Raw genomic sequence first — 25,911 nt, forward strand, 5'->3', positions numbered from 1 at the left:
CTCTGGACCCGGTGCCCACACTGTGCACGTTTCAGGAGGGTACTTTGGACTGATGCTAGTCTAGTCCCGTAGACCGAATGTCAGTAATCTGAGTGACTACATTAGGGCTCTTGGGAACACATCTTTCTGGTTTAGCTCTGAGACCACCCTGCAATGTGAGCTCAAGTGGGGTGAATGGGGATGATTGGGAGGTTCAACTCAGAAGGGTCCTTGTGATCCCAGCTAAAGCAGTAATATAGATGCACTCACATGGAGTGATTTGTGCATGAGAGTTGCTCACTTCATTAAGTGACCGCTTTTAAATCTTAATTTGCTTTTCTCACGTCTTTGCATTTAATTCTTTTGCCATCACCAACCTGTTCAGGAAGAGCCAATGCAGGTGTGGGGTTCCTGAGAGCATCAACCAAAAGTCTCTACCTCTCTGGCCTTGTTGTAGAAGTGTATCAGCATGAGCAGATTAGCAGTGATGATATGGAATGCAGCTGTGTGATCTGAATGTCCTTACTGAGTAGGCTTTGATTAGCCTGTCAGCATAGTAGTGTATTCTAATTTTTTTTTTTCTCCTTGTGAGGTGTATTGGTATGCCTTGGTTCACTGAACACATCCCCGAACACATCACCCTTGAATATCACAAATACACATACACTGCATGGATTGCAGTGAGGCTTGTGGTACTTATATAGATGCAAACCAGGAAGAACCACAAGGTGGAAAATAAATTTGAAACTATCTCACTGAGGAGTGGTACTGCAACTAAAAAAAAATCCAGTAGAGAACTAGATCCAAACACATTGCTGATTATTCCTCTGCAATTCTCCTTTAAAACTTCTGATGGTCTTTAAACTGTTGTACTGATGGTTCAAAAGAAATGTAATTTTACAGAGTGACTTGTCTGGGAATAGCATGAGATGGAACATCCGTCCTTCTGAACTGTTGGAATTGCTTGGCTGAAGCAAATGCAAGATGAAAAAAATGGAGATAGAAAGACAGTTGAAAAAAAAAATAGGACTTGTTAATCTTTTCTCTAAAACACATACTAAACTTTTCAAGTTAAATTTACCCATACTATTTCCTGCTATTTTATACTACTACATCTTCCCACATAACAACTGAGTTAAAAAAGGAAAAAAGTAAAACTGGTTTCATTACTGAGATAACAGCATATGCTAGGACGATTGAAAAAGTCTGATGCATTTTCTGATCACAAAATACAGTTTTATTTTTTAAAATGATGGGAAGGAAAACATTTAATGATCTAGACTCTTGTATCATATTGTCAGCATCTCAGCTAATTATTATGATGATCCTTATTTTGTTCTAAGCTGGTGTTCTAGAAAACATACCGGAATAAACAACCATTAAGCCTTCCATGCCAGAAAGCACTTCAAGACTAGTAAAAGGTAACATTGTCTTTTTTAAATATTTTCAGCAGCCAGTAATCTATTTTCATGGTGTTCTGTAAACCCTATTATCAGGGTTGCAGATTCCTACACATGACCAGTCTTCAGTACTGAACAAAAATGGCATCTAAATCCCAAGTGACACTCTTAAGTACTTGGCAGCAGAAGGGCTCTTCTGAGGAAGATTAAGTTAATGGAAGCATTTGGGTAACATCTGCATGACTCTTCGTCCTGGTACGGCCAACTCACACTGCTGCAACACGTGACGGAGGATTTCTTCGATTATCGCTTAAGAACAAAAACTGGCTGAAGTTCCTTTCCAGGCATTCGTCAGACTGTAATGTATGTGTGAGAGTATATGGGCGGTGTAAACAGGCACAGTTGTAAAGGGTGGCCCATACAGACTTCGAAGAGGACTTAATAAAAATCAGATTACTCGTTTAATGAAAAGTAAAAGAAATTGGGGGAAGATTTGTTGTTGTAGCTGCTGTTTATTTGTCTTATTTACAGCAAGACGTACTGTCTTTTCCAATCGAGTGCTGCCGCAGGCACAGACAGCCTCGTTAATACAGGCGATTAATGCACTTGCCCTTCACCTCAGTTGACCTGGGTTTAAATCTGTTATTTTGTTACAAGTTAGAGGAGTTTATTGGCCTTTCTTTAGCCCCTAGCTGGTGCCTTTCCACCTCGTAAAACCACTTCACAATTTGGCATAAGTGCTGTTTTCTGGTGTGAAAAGACCCGGGGTTGCAGCAGCAGGGAAGAAGCAGGTCACGGCTGAGGGACGTCTGCGCAGGGGAGTGGGGAACCTCATCCAGGGACTGACTGTGTTGGACTGGTCTTGCTTGGTTTTGCAGACTCCCATTTGCAATCAGGGAGATCGTTGCTTGTCTGCATAACGCAGCGTTGGTTTCCATGCCTAGGTTGAACAGAAGTTACCCGGTTTCATTTTCTGTAGGACTAATATTAAAAGAAGAAGGATGAGGGGAACGTGAAGCAATTATACTAGTATTGAATGGCTCAATTTATATTTGTGTTGAGATTTGCTGACAGTAAGGCCCTGGCAGAGTGGAATAGAAGTCTTAAATTCTTTGAAAAGGTTTTTATTCTCTACTGGTTATTCCTACTCTTTCAAGCCTCCTTTCCTGCAAAGTCCAACACTGCCATCATCAAGAGGTGATTTTCATCAAGAGCTACAGGGGGAACCTACAGACCAATGCAAGCTCCATGGAAGTGCCTCCTCCTCTTTATTTCAAGATCTAGCTAACTGGAAAATCATCTTGACTAACTGTTCCAAGATTTGGAATAAAAGGTGACAAATTACTGCAAGTTTGAAATGAGATCCATCCTGAGAAAAGAGAAGAAGCTCAGAATTTTTTTTTTCCCATTGAAAAGGAGTGTTTTAGAGGAAATTGGCATTTTCCAGAAGAAAGCCTTGGAAACTGAATTTGAAATTTGTGTATATGAACAGAACACTCAGCATTTTGGGCAGTTATACAGAAAAATAAAATTTGAAGAACATAAACCAGCCTGAAATTAAAAAAGAAAAAACACTTTCCGAGTTTCACAGGAAAGAAACAAAAATCGAGGCAAAAACCTTGCTGTGGCCAAACTCTGCTATCAAGTTACCATTCAGGTCTGAGCGCTAGAGACGTGTCATTCAGATCTACCTGCTGAAATTTACTGTCTTTTTCCTTAGCTTCAAATTCTAACATTATCATAAGAGAAGTTGACTAGTTGTTAATAATTTCCAGAACCTTGTTACCAGAAAGTATTCATTTTCTCCAAGGTATGTATTCCTAGAATTTCCCCAGATTTTGTTTAGGTAAAGGAGGAGTAGTTTTTCACTGCAATTACTTTTTCTTTAATCTCTTTCAAAGGAAAGGCATTGGCAGGCAAAGATTGGTTTTGCCTGCAGATTTCATCTTTGAATGATGCTTTGTGTTTTAGGATGTGGTAGACGTCCACTGTAGAACAGCACACTGGTTTCAGATGTTCTTTCCTTTTTGTTGCTGGTTACCAACATCTTTTTTTTTTTTTTTTTTTTAAATAATGCTGTTGCCCCGGCAGAGCCGTTTGGAAAGAGACGGTGAGAGTCTGCTTCAGGGTAATGTCAGCCAGCTTAAAGTAAAGAGCTTTCATTGGGTTAAATTAACCTGCTAGCCTTTGTAATAGGAATGAAGAGGAGCTCTGCGGTGGGGGCAGCTACCTCTTTCAGAGGGATGGTAGCAACCAGCTGAAGGGGGGACCCTCTAACAGCAGTTTCTTCAACGAGCAACTGACCACCGCTTGTAAAGATTTTCAGTGTTTATACCTAGAAGTTGCTCCCACTAATGACACTGTTTAATGTGTCATCAAATTGCGGTGCTTCTCTGGGTGGTAGGGCTCTGGCAACATCACAAGGCCATGGGTTTTCCAATTAAATGTGCAGTGAATTAAGGAGTTTACATTTCTTGAGAATGAACAGATGAGTAGATGAGTCTTCTTACGAACCAGTTCAGTAAAAAAAAACCCACCCAGACTGTATTAATAGCAGATTTTATTTTGTAAACTTTACTGAACTTCTGATCCTGCTGACCTACCCACTTCAGCGACTGGACAGAAAGATAAGAAAACTCTGTTGTTAAACCAGAGCCTGTTCATCACATTCACAGCAGTGTCAGCATAGAAGCAAAGCGTCTATCTGGGAAAGTTAGGTGAGGAGGGAGGCATGAGAATCAGTGGGGCTTGTTGTGAAGCCAGGCCCTTTCTCCGACACAGCCACAGTCTCAGCCCCAGCTCATAATCTGCACTTCTGTGGGGTGAAGTTTAAAATCTCAACCAAGTTTCTAGGCCTTTAGTTTGGTGAATGAAATGTAATAATTTATAAGCCCTGAACACCAGTGTCTGGCAATACTGTGTGTTGCATTGGCCTGAACACCTTGCAGATGAGCTTAAATGGTTATTGTTATATAAAAATGATGATGACCTGTCATGAACTAAAGGACGTTCATTTAAAAAACAATGCCAACCTTGTTAATCTGTCAAAAGCTACCTTAAAACTGGTGCTTTTCAGTTTCTGATGGAATATGTTCCTTGGGCTAGATCCTCAGATGCTGCGGACAGTTGTGCTGAAGTCAACCAAGCGATGGTAGTTTGCAACAGCTGAAGCTTTGGGTGCCTGGAGGTGCATACGTGTGTTGTATGTGGCCTGGATATTTATTGTAGGACTGGATTGCATGCAGGGGATCTGATGGTGGTGTGCCAAAAGGAGAAAGAAAATTCTCTTTCCATGGAGTGCTGTCAAAATCCTGCTTTTGTACTTTGAATCATCGGGACTCTAGCTTTTAGGCTTGCAATTGCTTAAAGATGTCATAAATATTTCTGATATTCTGTTAAATGCAGTCTGCTTTGATTACCAAACCTTGCTTGAGTATTGCACTCAGGGGGGTAATGATAATATTGATTTACCTACGTATAGTGTGTAGTATATCAGTGTTATCAGGCGTGACTTTATTTTAGTAGAAACTTTACAGTACAAATCTAATCTGATAGTTTTATATGATCTCTGGCTCTGGATGTTGGAAATAGTTTGCAGCTTGTGTTGTAATGGTTTTGTTTAACACAGCACATGGCTTTTCAAAAGCATTTGAGGGCTAACCTTTACTCAGGGTTTTGTTCTTACCCATGAATGGCCGTTTTAATGATGACTCGCAAGAAACTGAAACGTTTCAGAAACCTGTTGCCCTAACTTTGATAGTCTTGTTTGAAGGTCACCCTTTTAGAGGCAGTGAGCTGTGTCGTACTGTCTGAAGGATTCTGGAAACTTGCTGCTGAACAGGATTCAGAGTGGCTTAGGAGCAGAAAATATCTTCTCTTACCTGCTGCCTGTTGAGAAGCAACCCTGCAGTAACTCCTTCTTACTGCTACTCCTAATATACCCACAAGGGAGAGGAAACCTTTGCTATAGGCCCTTCAGCAGAGGGCGGATCCACGGGGGACTTGGTTACATGGTGCGGTCTGGGGCCCATTTTAACTTTGCTTCATCTTTCCAGCAATCCCAGAACTCTTCAAAAATGTGGGTGGAGATCCATTACACATGCTTACTATGGTTACTCGCCATGAAAAACAGTATGAACGGCCAACACAGACTCCAGGTGGTGGATCAGCGTTAATCATAATAGACCCAGGGACAGAGGACTGGCAAGATACCACGAGAAATGGTTGTACGTCCATCCCCCTGAACTCCATTTCCCCCCACGGGAGACAGGGATATAGAGGTAAGTGGCAGTGCCTCCATCTTCTGTTTCCAGCTATCATAAACCATGGTCTGCTGTATGCCCGTGTCCTTTTTTCTACAGGAAAAGGGTGCACGACGTAATCCTCTGGTGGAGTAGAGTTAGAAATTTTGTTTTTTTGGAAGCTTTCACGAAAAAATAATAAGGATAGAAGCCTGTCCTTCAAATTCAATTGGGTTTAACAGGAACAGCTTTTAGAGAGATTGCATGTTTGTCAGCACACTTGCCTAAAAGACCATGTAGGTGATGAGCCAGAAAGATGCATCTTTTCTCCTCTTTCCTCTCTTCCTCACTCATCTGTTGCATATATTTCTGCTCATCTGAACCAGAAAGGGAAATAGAGTGGATGTGGAAGAGAAGCAGGAGTGTTCAACGTGTTCGCAGCATGCTCACCACAGGCCTGTTGTGTGAGATACCAGTGGTGAACCAACTAGCAAGAGAAGAAGTTTGGGCTTGTGGTTGGCCTTGTGGCCGAGCTCTCTAGCTGGCGGAGCAGCTGCAGAGGCAGCCGGGGCCGAACTGGCTGTGAGGAGATGGGGAAGTAGATGGGCTCTGGCCAGTGCCCATCCCTCCCCCTTCCCTCAGCGCAGAGTTGTGCAGGGAGCTCTTTTGCTCGGAGGATGTTAGGACACAAGTGGTGCCTCCACTGAACCACAGAGAGGAACAGCTACCAGGGTTGCTGAAATAGGGACTGTTAGATGCTGTGAGAGCTTGCTGCGCTTCTGGAGGATTTTCTATGCCCCATCCTCTTTCGCTGGAGCTCCATCTCTCTCCCGCCTGCATCTTTCCACTCCCTGCAGTCTTTTCACTTCATTTTTGCTCCTTGTCTGCTCTGTTTTATCTTCAGTTCTCCTGGCCTATTTCTCCTTACATCTTTCCTCATCAGTCCCTGGTTTCTTTTAGTTCCACACACCCCACTTTATCTAAACCCTGTTAAGAAAAAACCACGGATGGACCTCCTCTGAAGTTGTTTCTATCACACAATTTGTTGACTGTGTTACTGCCCTTCCTCCAGCCTTTCCTCCGTCATTCTTTGTTTTGTCTTTGAGGGCTCCAGGCAGGGCCTGGCTGCAACTCTGTGTGTACAGAGCCTAGCAAGACCGAAGGCACTTCATTCTCAGTAGTCCTTAGGCACTGATGTTGTAAGCAGAATTAATAGTAATTTGAGTGGATGCAATTGCCAGTGTGGCCACAGACTTACAATGCAACTGTGGGAAAGTAAGTCTCCTGGTGTCTCTGATCACTATCTGTAAAATAATACTTTCCTTCTAGCCCTTAAATAAGAATACATGGTTAAAACTAAATTGGATTTTTAAATCGCTTTCACCATGAATAATCTTCTGTGTGATTAGCAAGACAAGTTAGGTATGCAGTTGTTTTTAAATGGTAAATTTTAGGCTTACCTGTCTGCTTCTCAGATGTTACGTGAGTCTGCAGTGTGATGTACTGATTTGCAGCTCATGCATCCACATGTGTACACAAACACACTCACATTTCAGCAACATATTTCCCTTTCTGCTCCTCCTTGGGAAGATCCCACTGGAAAATTGCAAGAATTAGCCATCTGGGAAAAGACTGTTGACTCCCGCCAACTTGTATCTTTCAAGGCAATGGTCAGAGCCTGTTGCTACTGCATGAGCCCACTTAACAATGTTACAGAGTGCAGCGTATGCTATAATCATGCTTACATATCTCAAGGAAATATAGTATGTCTTATTAATTATGGATCACAAATGTATTTTGAGATCCTTTGATTAAAGGCAGTATTGAAATATAAAGCATTGCAACAGAACCACGCTAATTTGCACGGTTGACTGGGAGACCCTTTGTGGCTGAATTAATTTTGTAATTTAGTAAGTTAACATACCCAGCACAGCAAAGCTCATGCATCACAAATTGCAATTATTCAGTGTATTTTGACAACAATATCTCTATTTTAGCTATTTACAATGCTTAATGACTTCCTAGTAGTTGTTCATAGCATCTCTTTTATGAAAATCAATGAAATCTTATTCATACAGGCTGAAAGGGGTCAGGCGTATGGGGATGCTGGGCAGAGGCAGAGGTAGGGGTCGCTTTCTTCTCTCACCTGCATGCTCGCTGCTTGCCACTGCTGTCTAACTCAGCCTACTGTCTCTTCTCAGAAGTGCCTGAAAAGTCCCTGAAACCAGCACTGTGACTTGATTAGGGACTACTTAAAACAGAGATATTTTTGTATGTATTGCATGGTGTGCAGACAAGTGTGACTCGTACTATGCTATTGTTGATAACTGCTTGATAGTGGGCAAATAATAGATGTTTTCTCTGTAAAGCAGGGTTTACAAGTTTGGAAATAAAGTCAACATGAAGTAAAAGTAAAGATCTTTGGTGTTTGACAGGAGGTAAATTTGCTCAAATGAGACAGATAAGGTTTCAGATGACACAGCTTTCAAATATCAAATTGTTTGTCATACAGGTGTTAGTATTGCAAACGCTTGCTGCTAAGTACAAAAAACACCTTACAACCTAGCAACCCAGTGAACAAGAGAGTCTCCTAAATGCTGTGATATGACTCTTTCTCATGTAGTTCCCCTTTCTTGGCCTGATGGATCTGAAATTCTCACTCTCAAGATTATCAGGAAACCATCTGGATTTCCTTAGAGCTCAGCACATGGGATTATATCCTTTTTTCTGCCCAGCAGTGCAGCATCTCCCCAGTCCCGCTCACCAACACTTCTGGCAGTCCTGCATTTTGTATCTCTTGCTATTCCAGGCATCCCAGGCATATATGCTTTGCACGTGTGCCAAAGCCAATAGTTTTTGCTGTTTCCAGCGTGCTGATGGCTGAGACTATTTTCTCACTGGTGGCTGAGACTATTTTCTCGCTGCTTAAGACTTCACTAGCATTTGACACTGAGGGCTTTGCCATACGGCATGCATCTCCTAGTACAGAGCAGGTAGCACGAGCTGTTTAACATGTCCTTGCTCAAGCTGGACGGACGTCTCTTTTTTGGAAGGGAATTCCCACCCCCTTCTGCTTTGGCCAAGGGCCTGTGCTGATACGTTTCTCCTCCTTCCACCCACAGGGAAGTCGGCGCTTCCCTAACCATCGGACTCAGCCTGGTGGTTGCCTCACGGCCATCACCTTGTCCTGAAGTCTGGTTATCTTGACTTAAAATCAAAGCTTGTCCACAACCAACATAAGTGTAAAATAGAAAATAAAGCATGCCTACGCTAATAATTTCAAACTGCAGGCTTAGCTAGGCCCTAAATCAAGTTAGGTCCAGTACTAATTAAGTTGTTGGGAGACCGTACCTACTGATACAATCCATCCGTGTCGCTGTCTGTGTGGGTGCACCTCTTCCTCCACCAAGGGGCCATCCAACAGGCTGTCTCAGACGGTCTGTGGCCACTGAGCCGCCCCTGTAAAGACATGATGACTTGAGAGAGTTCCATAAGGCTAGGAGCAACTCAAAAAAAAGGTATTCGAGTACCAGGATGCTTGTGCCTGCTGCATGTGAGAGAGCTCAGCCTCTTCTGGGGGGCAGCGCAGAGCAGTTGGGATTTGCAAATTAAACCCCAGTCCAGCCTAGATGTTAGTGCTTTATGTAGCTCTGCTTTTGCATCCCAGAGGAACCTGCTGGCGCACTCACCTTCTTTCTTGTTAGTACCACTGTTTATATTTTGGGGTGTGTGAAGGGGAGCAGACGGTATCTTGTTTTACTGTTGTGTGAGGAAAATCTATTTAAGTGCGTGAGGAAGGAACTGCTGGTTGCAGGTGTTCACGAGAGATGTGTTCCTCTTCGCCCCTGCGCTCCTGGAGGGGAATTCAGCAAAAAGGACCTGCGTGTGGAGCACAGTCCCCGACTTCCCCAAAGCTATATAAACACAGGAGAAATGCCAGTGAGCCCTGGTGGGCCGAGGGTGTGTCCCCCCCTTGTAAAAAAGAAAAGAGGTTTAGATGATGCACTCCGTTTATATATGTTAACCTGTGAAATTTTTACCCTTTTTTTTTTCCTTACATAGTTTGTGCTGGACATTCTTGGTTCACGTATGAGGATGCTTTCCATTCCTGACTCATTTACTGAAACTTTCAAGACGACGAGCAGCAAATAACAACAGGTGAATACTGAACAAATAACAGATAGTAGTCCAGCATGCTTATCACTAATAGTCTGCTGGCATCTCGCAGGCTGTAATTTGCCCACTTAAGCTCTGACCTGGTAAAACCCTTGAACGCATTTAGAAGTGTATGAATAATTTCACTAAAAATATTTTTGGTTCTTTTCTTAAAATTAAACATGTCAGTAGTTTCCTGTGAAGATGATGTGCTTACTTCCATGCTTAGGGCACTGCATCAGGCGTCACTCTTTCACATACTCACAGAAACGCTTTATCTCTGGTGAAATATGTCACCTCCTTTCTTGAGCTGAATGCTTCATTCCTCTCACTCACGGATCTAATACCACAGTGAATTAAATGTATTGATGAATCAGGACTGAAATCTACAGTGAATATGATTGCTTAAAAATAATTCCACCAGACGTAGTTTAGAGATGTCATTTTCTGTGGGCACATATGCTCTATGTATGGGTATATAAAACAGCGTGTGGGAATGTGATGCTATTTAACTCATAAATGGAGAGCAGAATTTTATTGGTCACAGTAAATATTTGTTCAAGGAAAAGGAGCGGAGGTGAGAACAATCCATATGAAAAGAAAGCACGTTAGTACCCAGAACACTGAAAATATTGTTCAAGGACAGTTTATCCTTGTGGAAAATATGACCCCCTGTAAAGCTGCTGAGTCTGTTTGCAGATCATTTCAAAATAGAGTCCTTGCATTTGCCATTTTAGTTTGTTTTGGCTGTTGGTGTCCAAACTACATTCCTAGCAAATTGCATGAAGTGCTTATTCCATTATTTCTATTGTTATGTTTCTCAATAGAATGTGGTTATCTTGAGCTAGTATCATGCTTTAGTACATTAGCACTAAAATGCACTGACGATCTTGCAAAGAGAGTGCAGGGTGGCTGGCACTGAACTGATACCTTGTACCTTGTACCTTGTCTCTGAAGATTCCTCAACCGGAGGTTGCTTTCAGCTTAAAATGAAGAAAGAATATTTGCATTTCTTCATAATCTGGTCTACTCTTGTGAAACCATGACCTGTGCCAGTTCATATACGTTCTGCTCAAACTCTGTCCAGGTGCCGGGATTTGCTTGACTGGTCCTAACTGGTTTTTGGATGAGAGGTGTTTTAATCTGCTCTGAATTTGTATTTTGCATGGCTTCAGTTTTCACATAATGAGCCAGCTTTATCTGTCATGTGCACAGTTCTGCTTTCTTCATGTCCCAGTTCATAATTTTGTTACATGCCTTTTGTCCATAGAAAATAAAGGAATCGGGGAACTGAAATTGAATTAGACCCAAAACGTGCTCGAGTTTCCTGTTTTTCTTGTATTAAAATACTTTTTCTATTGAGACTGAACATGCGGCAGTTTCCTAACCACAACCACAGGGACTGCGAGAACACCCTCAGTTTTGTCGCACAGCACAGCGAAAGGGGCAGATCTGGAAGCGGGCTGGGGATGTGCTGCGCAGAGCAGCGCGGGGAAGACACCGTCCCTCCGCACTGGCAGCTGCCCTGCCGCTGGTGGACAAACGAGTTGGTTTTGTTCCTGGACACTGGCGATGACTGGGTTTGTGGTTCACCCCTTGCCCAAGTCAGATGTCATCTCTCTCTTTCATCCTCCTTCCCTGCTTTTTTCCCCCTGCCCATTCTTTTCTCTCTTCTCGTCTTTTTTCTATCCTACCCCACTCCTCCTTCTTTCACTCTGCCCTCATTTTTTCTCCTTCTTTAGTCAAACAGACCTACTGAAATATAAAGCCTGACCTCTCCTAAAGAGGGGGGGATGTCCTTTTTCTTGTTAAATTATGCACCTGCCTAGATGTTTTCACCACATAATTGCTGTAGTCACTATTGGGAACACAGATAGCCCCTTTAATACAACCACTAAAAGCCTTTTGATTTAAAACGATGTCTTCAGTTTTATGGCCTTTCTGTGCTTCTGGTAGTATCTTTCTGCAAAGACTAAGTGGAGAGACAAAAGAAAGCAGCGCAAGACCTGCCTCCAGCAATATTTCCACAGCCCTATTACTAGGGAGAACTGCTCACACTGAGGTCACTGCTAGGAGAGCTCGTCGCTGAGTGCAAAATACATTCAAAAGTTACTTTATTGTAAGATTAACAGTGCTATCATGAAAACCAGCAACATTCCTGGGCTTGTGGGAATCAATTCTGCTGCATTCCAACCTGAGATGTCCTTCTGACACTTTTTTTTTCTATCGAAACACTCATAAATTTGACCATGGTACTTGGAGATGAGCTAGACCCATTCGAATACAGTCCCTTCGAATCCGCTCTCTCTCCCTCCTTTGTCCCAAGAAGGAGGTACTCTCTCTGAGTCTTACATCGCTTAGTAAACTAAGGGTTATTTTAGATATCTTGCTGTTTGTTTTGGATTAAGTGGCGCTGTTTAGGGAGTAATGTTCTCCTCAGTGTGAATGGGAGGAGTGGAATTTGTAGTTCCTGTCTCAAGAAAAAAGATATTTTCACAAAAGATAAAGAAGCATTTTTATGCATATGTAGGAGAGGGAGGCCTGCTACAAGATCTGAATTTTGGATACCTCCCAGTTTAAGGGAGCTGCGATTTGGGCATTGATAAAAAACCCTATTCTTAATGGTAGTAAGAGAAAAAAACCCAACCAAACATGACTATCTTAAACTGCAATGATTTTATTTGTATTGACAAATTATTTAATAGAGATTAATTGGGTCCTTAATTTAGACAGTAATTTGATGATCTACCCAGCAATGAAATAAAGGCTGTTGACTCTTTATCCATTCTCTCACATAGAAGACAAGCACAGTGTTACTGAAGCGATTTGCATACTTTCTGAAGTCAAATATTAATACACACATGTCTTTCCCAAGTTTCAGCCCATCCTTAAAGCTCTGTGATCTTCTTCTTACACTAACATTTTGGTCTAAGCTTTACTGCATAGTAAGATAAAACTTAATTACACAAATTAGGCAAAACATCATTGCTGTGTTGAATAATCGTTTTCAGAAGGCACTGAATGCAACCTTTAATTAATATCTCATCTACGGCCAGATTTAGTACCTTGAATAAGCCCTAATAATATTGCCATCTCCCAGCTTTCTTAGAGATGTAGTTTAGAGTCTGTTTGCTTGTTTGCAATTATGTCTAAAATTAACTATTTTAGTTATAAACCTAACAAAACAAGGAGGAGTGTAATCTAATGGCACACAGAAGTGGGCCCTGCACTGGATATTTTAATGCTTTCTCTCTCCTTGTTATTTTTGCACCATGTCTTCCTTATTAATGTTTGATATGGGCTATCACTTTCCTCCTTAAAAACCTCAGGATCACAGTTCAGCTTGAAGGCTGCGCATGTCGATTGGACCTGTTGTTACTGGGGCCTTTTCTACCAGCACTGCTTTTCCCCTGCTGTCAAATCTCCCCCCACCTATTCATTCCTCCTGCTTAAGGCCTGTTTGACACTGTTGTAATGACCCCCCTTGGGAGATGTACAATTGGATTTGTAAGTTCCCGCATGGCTCTTGCTTTTTAATGTTTGCTCCTGAGTCAGCACTGTATGCATGGCTGACTGGAATACAGTGAAAAATTGAATAATTTCTGTTCTCTTCCCTGGATTGTATTGCTGTTTGGTTGCAGAGAAGAAAAGCACCTCTAAAATGGTTCAGGAATCTCATACTCTCACATACAATTACGTTGTAATATTCTGGATGCCTAATTTTTCCATATATCTTGGTAGCACCTAACCATTTTTGTAAGACGGAACCTGAGTTTCACCAGAGCTTTATAGTTAAATACAACAGATGATGGATTTTTTTATCATGGAGCAGCACCCCTGACAGACAGTACAGGCTCTGCTCCAAGTTGCACTTGGTTATAAAATATGTGGCAGCGTGAGGCTAAACTTCTATGCTGGTAGGACAATGATCTCACAGCTAGACGCTGGGATAAAATTAGCTTTGGTCATATTTACATTTTAGAGCAGGGATGAATGCTTTGTCCCCTGTGTCCTAAGAAAGGGAAGGTTATTTCGGGGAATCTCTGGATTCCACAAATGCTTCTGGAGTTCAGAATCAACTGATTGCTTTCCTATAAATGGAGTGTGGGGGTTAACGTTTCTTCTGCTTCGGCCAGCCACGATGGGTTCAGCTCTACCATCTGAACTACACGCAGGCTTGTATCCTTACATCATATGTTGATGATTCTCATTCTGCTGTATACTTTGGCAGGGAGTGATGCAATCTATCAGAAACTCTAAGCAATTGTTTTCTTTTGGGCTGCATACCCTTGGTAATCCAGGTAGCAATTACCCAATCTGAATATTTGGCAAGTAGTTCGTAATCCCTGTGGAGAAAGCATATGCAAGCCTGGCTCTGACCTGATTAACTTTCTTAGTTCCCTGACTTTACCAAACAGTACTGAACACCTAAGGGGAACTAGCACGTTCCCAGGTACCTCTGTCCTGAACAACATCAGTAAAAACTAATCATCCCTTCTGGATTTGGTGTTCCCTTTCATCTTGGGCTGGCTACATCCCAGGTGGGTGCAGCTTCTGGCAACATGGCCCTACGACGTAGGTGTTATTCTCAGAACAAAAGTAGAGGGCTGCCAGATGTCCAGTGTCACCTGCCCTAAGGAAATTTTCCTTCCAAATCACCGAGTGGATTGTTTCACCAGGTGACTGCGCTTGTTGTTGCAGTCTGCTGATATGACCATGTGACAAAATACACTGCTTGCTTCCGTGTTCAAGGGAAGTGGAATTTAACTTGCTCAGTTGTATTTTGCAGCTGCAAAGAAGGAAAAAAATAGAAGTAAGAGTACAGTACAGGATGGGCCAGCATGTGTCTTATTTCCTGCGTTCTGGCAGCACTCTCGGGGAGGAGGGACACGGCACCTTGGCAGTGACTTTGGGCCAAATCCTCAAGAGTTCAAGAGCTGCACTCAGGAATGGAAAGAGAGCTAAAGTATTAGGACCGGTTTAATCCCTAGGTGACAAAGAGCCTTGAATACAGAAGGCTGTTCAGTTCATAACAAATCATGTTCATTTCATGGTGTTCCCTTTTCCTGCTTTTCAGAGGTGGCTGTAGATGGCCTTAGAATTTTCTAATTGTTTTTCAGCTTTTTTGGACAAGCTTATCCTGTGCTTCCTTGCATGCTGGCAAACTTAAGTGAGATAGAAACATTACTTGAGAGCTAACTTTTTGCAATATCACCTTCTCGTTCAGGGCTCCAGACTTTTTTCACAAAAATATATCCGATGTCACTAATGTGAAAGAGTCTGGGGTGGTTGAGTATGTCCCTTTCCTCAGCCAACCACATCTGTCTGATGTGTCCAGTAGCAGGACCGGTTGCTCTTGACTCACCAAAAGGGATAGCTTATGTTTTTTAGAGCTGGGTTGTCAAGGGTGGCCCTTGACAAGACTTGAACTCATTCTCCCTGAACTTAGTGGGGTGGTTTAACTGCTCGTCTCTAGCCAATAAATCTGGTAGTCAGAGGCACAGCAAAGAGACACAAGGAAGTTCTTTTAATCTTCATGCAGCTTCATGGGTGAGGTCAAGTTCTTACCCTATGATTCACCAGCAGATTTCATCGGGATGAAGAGGTGAACATCAGTTCCCTCATGCTTCTTTGTCAGTTCCCACATATCAGCATTCCTCCCAATCATGGCATAAGGAAAATGGATGTGACTCACACTTCACAGGTTTCAGGTAAAGCAGAAATCAGAACATGAGAGATGTTGAAGGTTATGACAGTGTTATAAGTGATGGGTCACTTTTCTCCTTAGGGAATCTGCTTAACTCCCTCAGATTTTTCCAGAAAAGAGCAAAAAAGAACAAAAACAGGAGGAGGGCAGTGACAAAGGAAAAGGTGCTCCCATTTTTTGTGGAGTCACTACACAGAGCTGAGCTGCCAGGTTAGTAAGATCTGTAGGGAGATTGTGGTTAGTGCTGGTGGTTGACTGGGTTGCCACTGCATTCCTTGCAGCAGGACTCAGGCCAACAGCATTACACCATCAACTCTGAGGGATCTCCAGTAGCACAGATTGCCAACAGGAGAGGAAAATGCAACAGATTTTTTGATACCTAGGAAGGATGAGCTTTAGTGACAGTCTAGCTGTTCTGTCCACCGCCATGACCATCCCTGGAAAATGAAAGTGTCAGCATGCCTGTCTGCAATCTTTTCAGCCTGTAACAGTGTGGTTGCTGTCAAATGTAAGAGAATGTAAATATTTGTGGGGTTTTATGCTGTTTGTTTTTTTTTTTTTAAACTATAAATTCCCTCAGTTCCTTTATTCCTTCTCTTTAGCAACAGGTTGTGGGTCATTAGTATCAATAACACAGATCTCTCTCATGCCACACCTAAACTAAATTGTCAATAGGAGGTGTTGTAGAAGATTCACACATCATTCCAGCAACTGTAATATCTGTTGGGAAATGCAAAAACACCAGGTGCATAGCTGCTGGTTAGAGTTTCCATTTACTTTACCTGGGGCTTTTCTGTAACATGCAGCAATGTACGTCACATGCAGAAAAAAAGTAGGTGGAAGGTTCTTTCCAAACCACATTGACCGAAAGAATGTACGTGTCAGGTAAGCTGTAAGCTGTATGCTGACACGCTCATGCGTTCTGCAGTGGAAAGGGTTACCTTGTCAAGGAAATCTTCCTGGTGCAGGTGTGCATCCTAGCAGATTCATTCAGAGACTGAGAGATGAGAGCGAGCCCTCCCTCATCTGACATGTACAAACAGCATTTTATCCATTTGTCTCCTAGGACATTTGCTAGCTGTGTCGTTAATCTTTTACTCGAAGTCAGACATATGTATTGATGGAAAAACAAACCATAGACCACAGACCCCCTGCCTCGCATTCCTAACCTCCTCAGAATAACACTCACCATAGAACTGTGCAGACAGCACCGATATTTCAATGGGTTTGTAGCTGCATTTCCTCCTTGCGCTTCTAAAGCACCTCTTCCACTGCTGTACTTATAAGCTCTTCTTCCTACTTATTATTTGTACTGCTGAGTAACTACCTATCCCCTCCAGTCCATCATATACATCCCCTTCCTCATTTAAATTTTGCATAGGGGGCATAGGATGATGCCTCCTGTACCTCTGAAGTTAAGGTGGCTGAGAAACTGGGACTGGAATGTCTTCCTTTTAATACAGTGCTGTGCATCTCTCACTGACCTTCTGGAGGCTTTATGAGCACCATTAATTTTACTTGTTTCTAACAGACCAATATCAAGGGCAACAAAAATTCAGGGCCCGATCCTCAGCTGGGTGAATTGTTTTTAACTTTATTAACATTAAGAGGGAATAAAAAACTTGTGAGCCAGAGCCAGTAGCAGAGTATAGAAAGGGAAGTAATTTCAGGAACAGAAATACCTCTAAAGGTTAATCTCCAGTTATCTTGCCTCTGACTTCATCATCATCTGGTCCCAACAGACTTCGTGAGCTAAACAGAGCCAGGTTAGCTCAGTACTTAAATAAAAGAGCCTGGAGGTGTTGTCTTGGTGATGTTAAATAGTGATCTTCTATCTTACCCAAGCAAGCAGATTCTTTTGCGTCTTGCATCACTGCATTATCTGAGCCTTTCTTGCATGTCTAGCTTCAGACCTGCTGGGCTGATTGGTTAGGATTATTGTCTGAGGTTTTCCAATGCTAATTTTATTTTTAATAGTATTTATTTTCTCCAACAAAGCTCTGCATCTCATTTTAAGTGAGGTCAGAATTTCTTTAAATAGTAATTATTTGAAAAGGAGGAATACCCTCCAAGTCCTGTAAGAATATTGTTTACAAATATTTGTGCTTTGCATCTCTATAAATGAAAATTACCAAAGCAGAACAAGGATTTATTTTCAGTTCTCTTTAATCTCAAAGTTATGCTTTGTACTGTATGACATGGGATTGACCCTCGTGGGACTGGATCCAGGCTGAATTCATATCTCACTCAAATCCACATTTGTACATTGTTCAGGGTGTTTGGTCAGGAAGTTTTAGTCTGTCTGTTTCAAATAATTTATATTTCTAGTTCTCAGTAAAATCTCCAGGAACTCTGGTAGGCTTTGTAAGCACTTCTTCAGGTGAGAATGTATACTTCAATATGAATTTAGGTTTGATACAGTGATAGAACATCTCTTCTCCTCTCTGTTTCATTTCTTCTTAAATATTTTTTTTTTTTAATTTCCAGGTTCCCTTGGCAAAAAATGCATCAGAAAACTTTGTGCAGTGCCTGGCACAAGGGGGTTGGGATCATAGCTTGTTCTGTAATACAAATCACCACTTATGAGTTAAAATGAGAAATAAGTTGGACGGACTACTGACTCTTCTCCAAGAGGTAGTCAAAGGTTTGTAATAGCTAGTTCAGTTGACACCCCAGGAAAGAGAAGCTCTCTGTTCTGGGAGGCAGTGTTGGTGATAATGGTGTGACTTCTGCCACGCTGCCTTGCCAGATCATTCAACACTGGAATAAAAGCAAGTGCTTCTGGCAGGGTCCTGTAATTCAGCCGTCAGTCCAGCTCAGTCCTTAATCTTGCTATGGAAGTCGGTCACAAAGCCACAGCCTGCTGTGGTGGTAGCAATACTAGGGAACTAGTAGGAAATAGCCTTTGTGTAGTGCATTTGGCAGGCAAACAGTTAAATTATGAAGTTGCTATTATTATGGATTTTAGTCCGTAATAATCTGGGCCAGATTTGAGTTTGTAAGCCCATCCTGAAAAGTGCATCAGTCCATCTCTAACCCTGGGTTCACTGAAGACATTGAAGTTCAGCATGTAGGTTAAAATGAAAATTGCATTCAATATTGGGTTTTGTACAGACTGATTTGTTGGCTGGAAAGCAGTAAAGCTAAAGAGGAGGCTGAAAAGCTAGTGAAAGTGCTGTGGCAACTCACTGTAAACTTCTAAATCCTTGGCAGAGAGACTACATCCAATTGCTGTTACTTCTCTTACACTTAGATCGATGGTAAATTCTTCAGGGAGTGGCATCTTTGTTTTGTTCCAGATTGTGTCCATGCTGTGCCTCCTGGGCTCAAAGATATTATAATGATACAGATGGATCCTCTCCACCTCTGCAAGTGACCCGAGAAGGCCAGGTCTGGCTGCTGCTGCTTGGGGGAGCCATGGGGGCAATGCCCATGCCTTCCTCCCCATTACCCTCTTTACAGAGGTATTGGAATGAGAATGAGAAGAAATGCCAGTGCATCTGCCAGCCTGTCCTGCCTGGCTGGGCTTCATTGTTCTTCTCTTAATTTTATCCTGTAATTCATTCATAGAATCATAGAATCATAAAATCATAGGATCATTAAGGTTGGAAAAGACCTCTAAGATCATCGAGTCCAACCGTCAACCCAACACCACCATGCCCACTAAACCATGTCCCTAAGTGCCTCATCTACTCGTCTTTTAAATACCTCCAGGGATGGGGACTCAACCACTTCCCTGGACAGCCTCTTCCAATGTTTAACCACTCTTTCAGTAAACAAATTTTTCCTCATGTCCAATCTAAACCTCCCCTGGTCAGCACCTCAACGTCCTTCTTTTAGTGAGGAGCCCAAAACTGAACACAGTATTCGAGGTGCGGCCTCACCAGTGCCGAGTACAGGGGCACGATCACTTCCCTGCTCCTGCTGGCCACACTATTTCTGATACAGGCCAGGATGCCATTGGCCTTCTTGGCCGCCTGGGCACACTGCCGGCTCATGTTCAGCCGGCTGTCAACCAGCACCCCCAGGTCCTTTTCTGCCAGGCAGCTTTCCAGCCACTCTTCCCCAAGCCTGTAGCATTGCAGGGAACAGTAATGTGAAATTTAGCATCCTAGATGATTTCTCGCCCTCTTAGTAGGCCTCCACACCCTCGCCGGGGTCAGCATCCTCCAGCTATCCACAGCCTACTGCGATCTCCTGCCTCCCCCATCCGTTCCCCCAGCAGCTTGCTGTCCTTTAGCCAGGTTATACATATTTTTTCAATCCCAGTTGTTCATGGTCTCTGAGCACACGGCTTAGCAGAGAGCTACGCTGCCAGCGCTGCGAGACACCCCAAAGGGAGTTTGGCTGTGGCTCTGCCTGTTTTCACACCTCTCTGCAGATGGAGGCCGCGGACCCCGCTCCCATCCCTGGCACTCCTGCAGGCACTCTGCCCGCCTTTGGCCTCCGCTGTCAGAACAACTTTGGCAACTGCCACTGCTGGATTGCATCACTGTGCGTGTCTCCCAGGTGGCTGCAGCTTTAAAACTCGCCTATCATCCTGTCTATCTGGTATTAGGTTTGTATCTTGCCTGTCTATCCGGGGTATTGACTTCTGGGCTGCTTTTGCAGTTTTAATTGCAGTTTGGGCATGGCAGCACTGGGATGTGGGTGCTACGTCAGCAAACATAAATCCCGTAGTTGTTCAGGCTTGGACCGTGTTTTTATGGCATTGCAGGAAATGGAGGTTCGGTGCGCTGGAGAACAGCGGGAATAGGTGACATGGGAAGCAAGGCAAGCACAGCATCCCCACGAGTGCCTCAGAAGCCCCTCAAGAGAAGGGAGCAATGTAGCTAACTGGCACCATCGAGGAGACGGCCAGCTTCCCCTCCCGTGATTTATATGGGGTTTACGGTGGGGTGTGGCCAAGTAGGGTCGGTGGGAAGCAGGCACATACAGTTACATGGGATTAGCGAGGAGCAGACAGACGGCAGCGCAGGACCGTGCAGGGGAGCCCGCACGTGGGACGGCTCAGCCGCAGATGCAGCTGGCACCGGAGCACTGATAAGGAGGAGAAACAGATGGCCACACAAGCCCTTACACACGCCTTCCTGGTAGGCCTGCTGGAGGCTGGTCCACATCCCTTATTCCCCAAACAAAAATAAATCTTTTCCCTTCCCTTGTTTGAAGAATTCATGTGACTCATTAAAGTTTACTGCCATAAACATGCTCTTGCAGTCTTTGCCTGGGTACATCTCCGCCGCTTGTGAATGACACAGGATCGGTCCCATTTGAGCCTCTACCATGCTGTTGTGACACGGTTACAGAGCCCTTCCCTTGCCGCTGCAAGTCTGCAATGTAAAAACAAAAGGGGGAAAGAGGACAAAAGAAGGAGAAATACATATTACATAAGATCCCCCCAAAACATTACCAGAATTGGCCTTGATACCAAGGGGAGCGTGTAGCAACTCATAGGTGTGCAGAAGTTAACATGACAGACTGCTGAGCGAAATTCGTTTAAGAGGTGTTCTGTATCGCTGAGGTAAGAGCGGTGCGATGTGATGTGGCAGTTGCTGTGGAAACCCTTTGGCTATACTGCGGAGAGCAGAATACAGCGCAGAAGGTAAGCGGAGCCTAGGTAGTGCCTAGGTGTAGGAGGCAAAGCTCCAGCATTCAGCATCCCCTCTCTACTGCAGTTCATTGCTTGCAGGCTCGTGTTATGCAGCTTTGTCTATTCTCTGTTACTACACAGGCACCACGGGGATGAGGTTTGGAAAAAGCACAGAATGTTTCTAGTAGTGCAGATGTTTTCAATGAATTCACTCTTCAGAACTGAAAGCGAAGGAGGCCTGGAAGGGGAAGAGTGTTTGTAGCGAAAAATATTCGGTTCCTCCATATGTAGACCCAACGTGAGCCTGGGAGACACTGAGTGCCCCCTGTGAAGTGACAAGTGCCCTCAGTCTTCACCGAAGTTCTGCTGAAGGCAGTGGGTACGTCGGCATGGCAGTTGCAGCAATGACTGCTTTTTGGCTCGGTAAATTAGCCTTTGTGGCTGCGCTCCGGCTTCTACAGTACGCACGATTCAGTATCTCTTTAGAGGCTTGTCTGATGAAAAGGGAAAACATTCAGCATCTTGCCAGATCAGGGCCTAGATTTTGAAATATTTTTGCAGGTTAAAATGAGAATGCATATGCATGGGCTTGTTTTCAGGCGAGCTGAGCACTTGTAGGTTGCAGAGTTGGGTGCAAATTTTAGATGTTCTGAGCCTCCAGAAATCAGTCTCAGAATGTTTTTTTCCCCTGATACTATCCTTATTGCCCTTGCTTCCATCTCCTCTGCTGTTATATTGTCTTTTAGCTATGAAACTGTACTATTTAAACCATTTATAATACCGTTCGTTTGGGAAACAGCATAAAATCTGCTCTAACAATCCAATTTAGGATAGAGTGACTTCCATGTAAAATTAATCAACGATAGTGAAATCAAGTGGAAAGGCTGTGAATGTCACTCAAAGTAAGGCCCCCTTTCCTCCACCATGGCTCTAACTCAGCCAGTGACCTGGAATCTGGCCTGTTTCACTCACTGTGAAGCCTTTGGGTGCAAATTTACCTTCTAACGTCTTCCAAAAGAAGCCCCATGACCCAGTCCCCACAACTTTCATGTTTTAGGGAACTGGTAGGGATGGAAAATTTGTGTAAGGACCCTTGCCACTGTATTATCTCAAATGCTAACCTAATTCTAGAGAGTGCCATCAATTGTAATCTTATGTGAATAGGCTTTCTAGTGTTACAATATTTTTGCAAATATTTAGAAAGGTGCCAATGTATATACAAAAAAGTGCGTATGGTTATAGGTCTATCTATCTGTACTTTTGATGCCCTCCCTCCTTATCCCCACATCTGTTTCCAAGAATGTCATACCTGGAAAAAATCATTTCAAATTAATTCAATTTGTTTCAAAGCAGCCTAAGCTTCATCCCGCACAAGGGCCACTCAATCATATTACTGCTCCTGTGAAACTCCTAATGGGACACAAAACAAGTAAAAGTAGATTCAGGTGATCTCACATATTAAACATACTAATTAAATCTGGCAGCAAAATGACTTTGTGAATTTTCTTTAATCCTGTTTTTAAATTAGGCCATATGTATTTTGGCTCCAGATTTCATGTGCTCTATTTTCTATGAACTTCCTTTTAACCATGTCCTGCGGCCAATTCGCATCCAATTGTTTGAAAATCAGTCTTAGGTGATAACTCTGGATGATTAAATACAAAGTGTCTAATTCGGCTTTCAAATCCACCTGTTCCTTTGAAAGGCTTAGTGGATATCTCATATGGGAGGTTCAAAGCTGTACCGATCTGACTGTCTCTACTAAAAACCCAAATGTTATGGATCTCTGTGTTTTACGAGAAACTTTCCCGAGAGGAAAATTGGCTTTAGGAAAGTGGGGATGCTTGCTTTAAATCAGTAGTACTTTTCACATTGCTGCTTTATAACCTTACCTGTGGGGGAATATGAGCTTATTTATATAGTTTTGCAGTGACATGCTGACTAACAAGACTAACAAGGGACATACTAACAAGGGCTTCTTCCTGAAGTCCTCTTCTGTACAGTCTTGGTATTTAACCCACCCTGTAGAAAGTTGGGCTTGCAGTTCAAGAGGTTTGTGTTGTTAGCCAAAATGTTAGTGGTCAGTATCTACTTGAATAAATAATCAGCCATGAAGGGTGCACTCCCCTGTTGTGCACATTTTAACTTCACAAAGCCAAAGCTCTAGGTGGCATCCAGGCTATATACCTGAATGGACTCTTTTTTTAGGGGGTAGGAGCAAATTCTATGTTACTTCTGGGACCTAGGATACTGGTGACACTTTGGTCTCTCATGCTTCCTGTGGTATGCTACGGTTTTTATCTATTTTAGTATTGTATCCTAACATTTTTAGTTTGTTCTCAGGTTGTTAGGAATGTTTTGTGGTCTGTGCTTTTTGTGTGTGCGCACGCAGAACATCTATTAATGTGATCTCGGAGGGACTGGACTTGGTGAGCTAGGTGGTCCTGCTCCTCTTCATTGTATACTGCACTCTCCTGATTGCACCAGTGACACAATATATGCAATAAATAATACAATCTATAGCAGCACAGCTTTCACATAACAGATATGGCAGCAAAATTCTTTTCTGGAGCAGCTTTCCAGAGCATCTGAGCCAACCATTTAGCTGGTGTAATCTGTTACAGCTCTGTCAAATTACACAGGACTCCATCAGTTCATTGCAGCAGAAGATTTGGCCACCCTTGTTCCATCAAGAATTAGTGGATGTGAAATTTACCTAGACATACACACAGAGACGTAGCAGTGCACACCCAGAGTACATACCAGCATGTACTCATCAGAGCTCCTGTTTTGCTGGGATGACAATCTGGTCTGTTAGAACGAGTTTGTGTCAGCACAGTTCTCTTAATCTCCGTGCTCTTAGTGACTCCTGCACTGGGCAGTAACGTCCGAGAGCAAGGAAAAGCTGCCAGAGATACACGTGCACATAGCACAGAGAAAATAAATGGTACTGTTGAATAAATGTCCTATCTGCAGAGGTGTGAGGTAGTTGCATTACTCAGGAGTGTGCCGAAATGATTGATGCTAAAAATGTTATACCGCTGCACTCCACACAGTGCACATTAAAGAAAAGCCAAGGCAGGGCATATTAAATTTTATTGAGAGTGGGTTTTGCAACTCTTTAAGAGGCCATGTGCCATGCTTCCTTTTTTAGGATCCAACTACCAAAATTAAAACCAGTAAATCTTTCTAAAAATAACCTGAGAAAAACTTTCCCCTATGCGAAAATGAAGCATGTTAATGTCCTCACGTGCCTTGATTTTCCAAAAAAATAGCGCCTTGTTGGAAACCGCAGTCTATTCCCTTTGCATGATACCAAGCTCCGTGTATCACCTCTTCACCTTGTTGCCGATGGTGTGAGACTGGATGTGACCAGTTCTGGGGTTCAAGCCAGTAACATCCGTAGGGATGGGAGGACGCTCTCCGCTAATGGAGACAGAAGGCCCTGACTGCGACAGGTTGTCTGAAGAAGTGAACAGGATTTGGATCACTAGATCTGGGGAAGATGGAGTTGTGGGAAGGTGAAGGATTTAAAAGTCAATCAGATACAAATTTATTGCATGGATTTTAATGAGGAATGTGTGCTTTGTGGGCATGGCTGTACACATACTCACTGTTTGCATTCAGTGAGCAAAGACACATGTGAAAGGTGTTTGCATAACACGAATGGGAAGTAGGTAGGGTCGTTCTTTCTCACAGTCATGCTCTTTCTGTTTGTACATATAATTTACATTTATTGCAAAATATTATGTACTCAGACTGTGGCATATGTTAGGCTTGCTATTTCACTATTGTATGTTGAATTCTTGGGGGGAGATGAGAGAGGCAGTAAAAATAAGTAGGGTCCTGGGGAGGTGATCATTTCCAGTTAAAGGGGCATACAGTTTGCATAAGCAACAAGGAAGGAGATTATCTTAGAGATTTTGGAGAATTACCTCTCTGTGTACTTAGAGGCAGAAACAGAAGTGCTATTCAGATCTTTTAAGACTGTACCTTTGTGCCTTCCTCTGCATCTAGAAAGTGCCCTGCCCAATTTGTGCAACTGCAGTTTGAACAGAAGAGTAGTGACCATTCGGGTGCAACTGTGTCTGTTCGGTGGGGTCTAGTAGGTGGTGAAAGCGGAGGGAAGCTCCTTTGCTGCGGCTGGCTAGAACCAAAATGTGAAACCATGGGTGGAAAGGGCAGCCCTGTGCGAACTCAGATAGCTTTCTCATCTCTTAAAATCTCTGAGTCTAGATGATCAGGAGACTGTCTCCTGATAAAATTGTGGGATATGTACTGCAAGTGCAGGCTGGAAGATTAATGCTTTCTGGAAAAGGTAATGAGTGAAGGCTGCAGCGAACACCAGAACAGCCTTTCCTTCCCTCAGCCCACTCTGCCCAAATGAGCTCTTTCTCTGCAACCATTGGCAGTAATAAATAATCTTCATCTAAAACATCTCTTGTTACAGCCTTTATTGTATTGGCAGTAAGTGTGTAACAAGCTGGTGCTATACTAATAGTTTTGTACTGATAAAAATCCAGTCGAGCCAAACACAGAAAATAGTTTTTTAAAATATGTTCTGAAATGCTTTCTTGCAGTGCTAAAAACAGTTTACAGGAGATGTTGAAAACAAAGTGCAAGATGTAGATACCATGTGTTTGCTTTTTAAGACTGGGGTAATGCCTAGGAAAATCTTTGCTTTCGAAATGTGCTTTAAATGGAGGGCCAAATTCACTGCTGCGTAGTTGTACAAAACTCCAGCGGAGCAAATGGGGCTGGACCCATTTGCACCAGTGGTCGGTGCGATCTCAAGCTAAGCTCGACGTGGCTGTCTGGCGTCAGTGGGACATTTGCCAC

The sequence above is a fragment of the Pygoscelis adeliae genome, unplaced genomic scaffold (genome assembly GCF_000699105.1).
Source record: "Pygoscelis adeliae isolate BGI_AS28 unplaced genomic scaffold, ASM69910v1 Scaffold168, whole genome shotgun sequence".
Classification (NCBI taxonomy): domain Eukaryota; kingdom Metazoa; phylum Chordata; class Aves; order Sphenisciformes; family Spheniscidae; genus Pygoscelis; species Pygoscelis adeliae.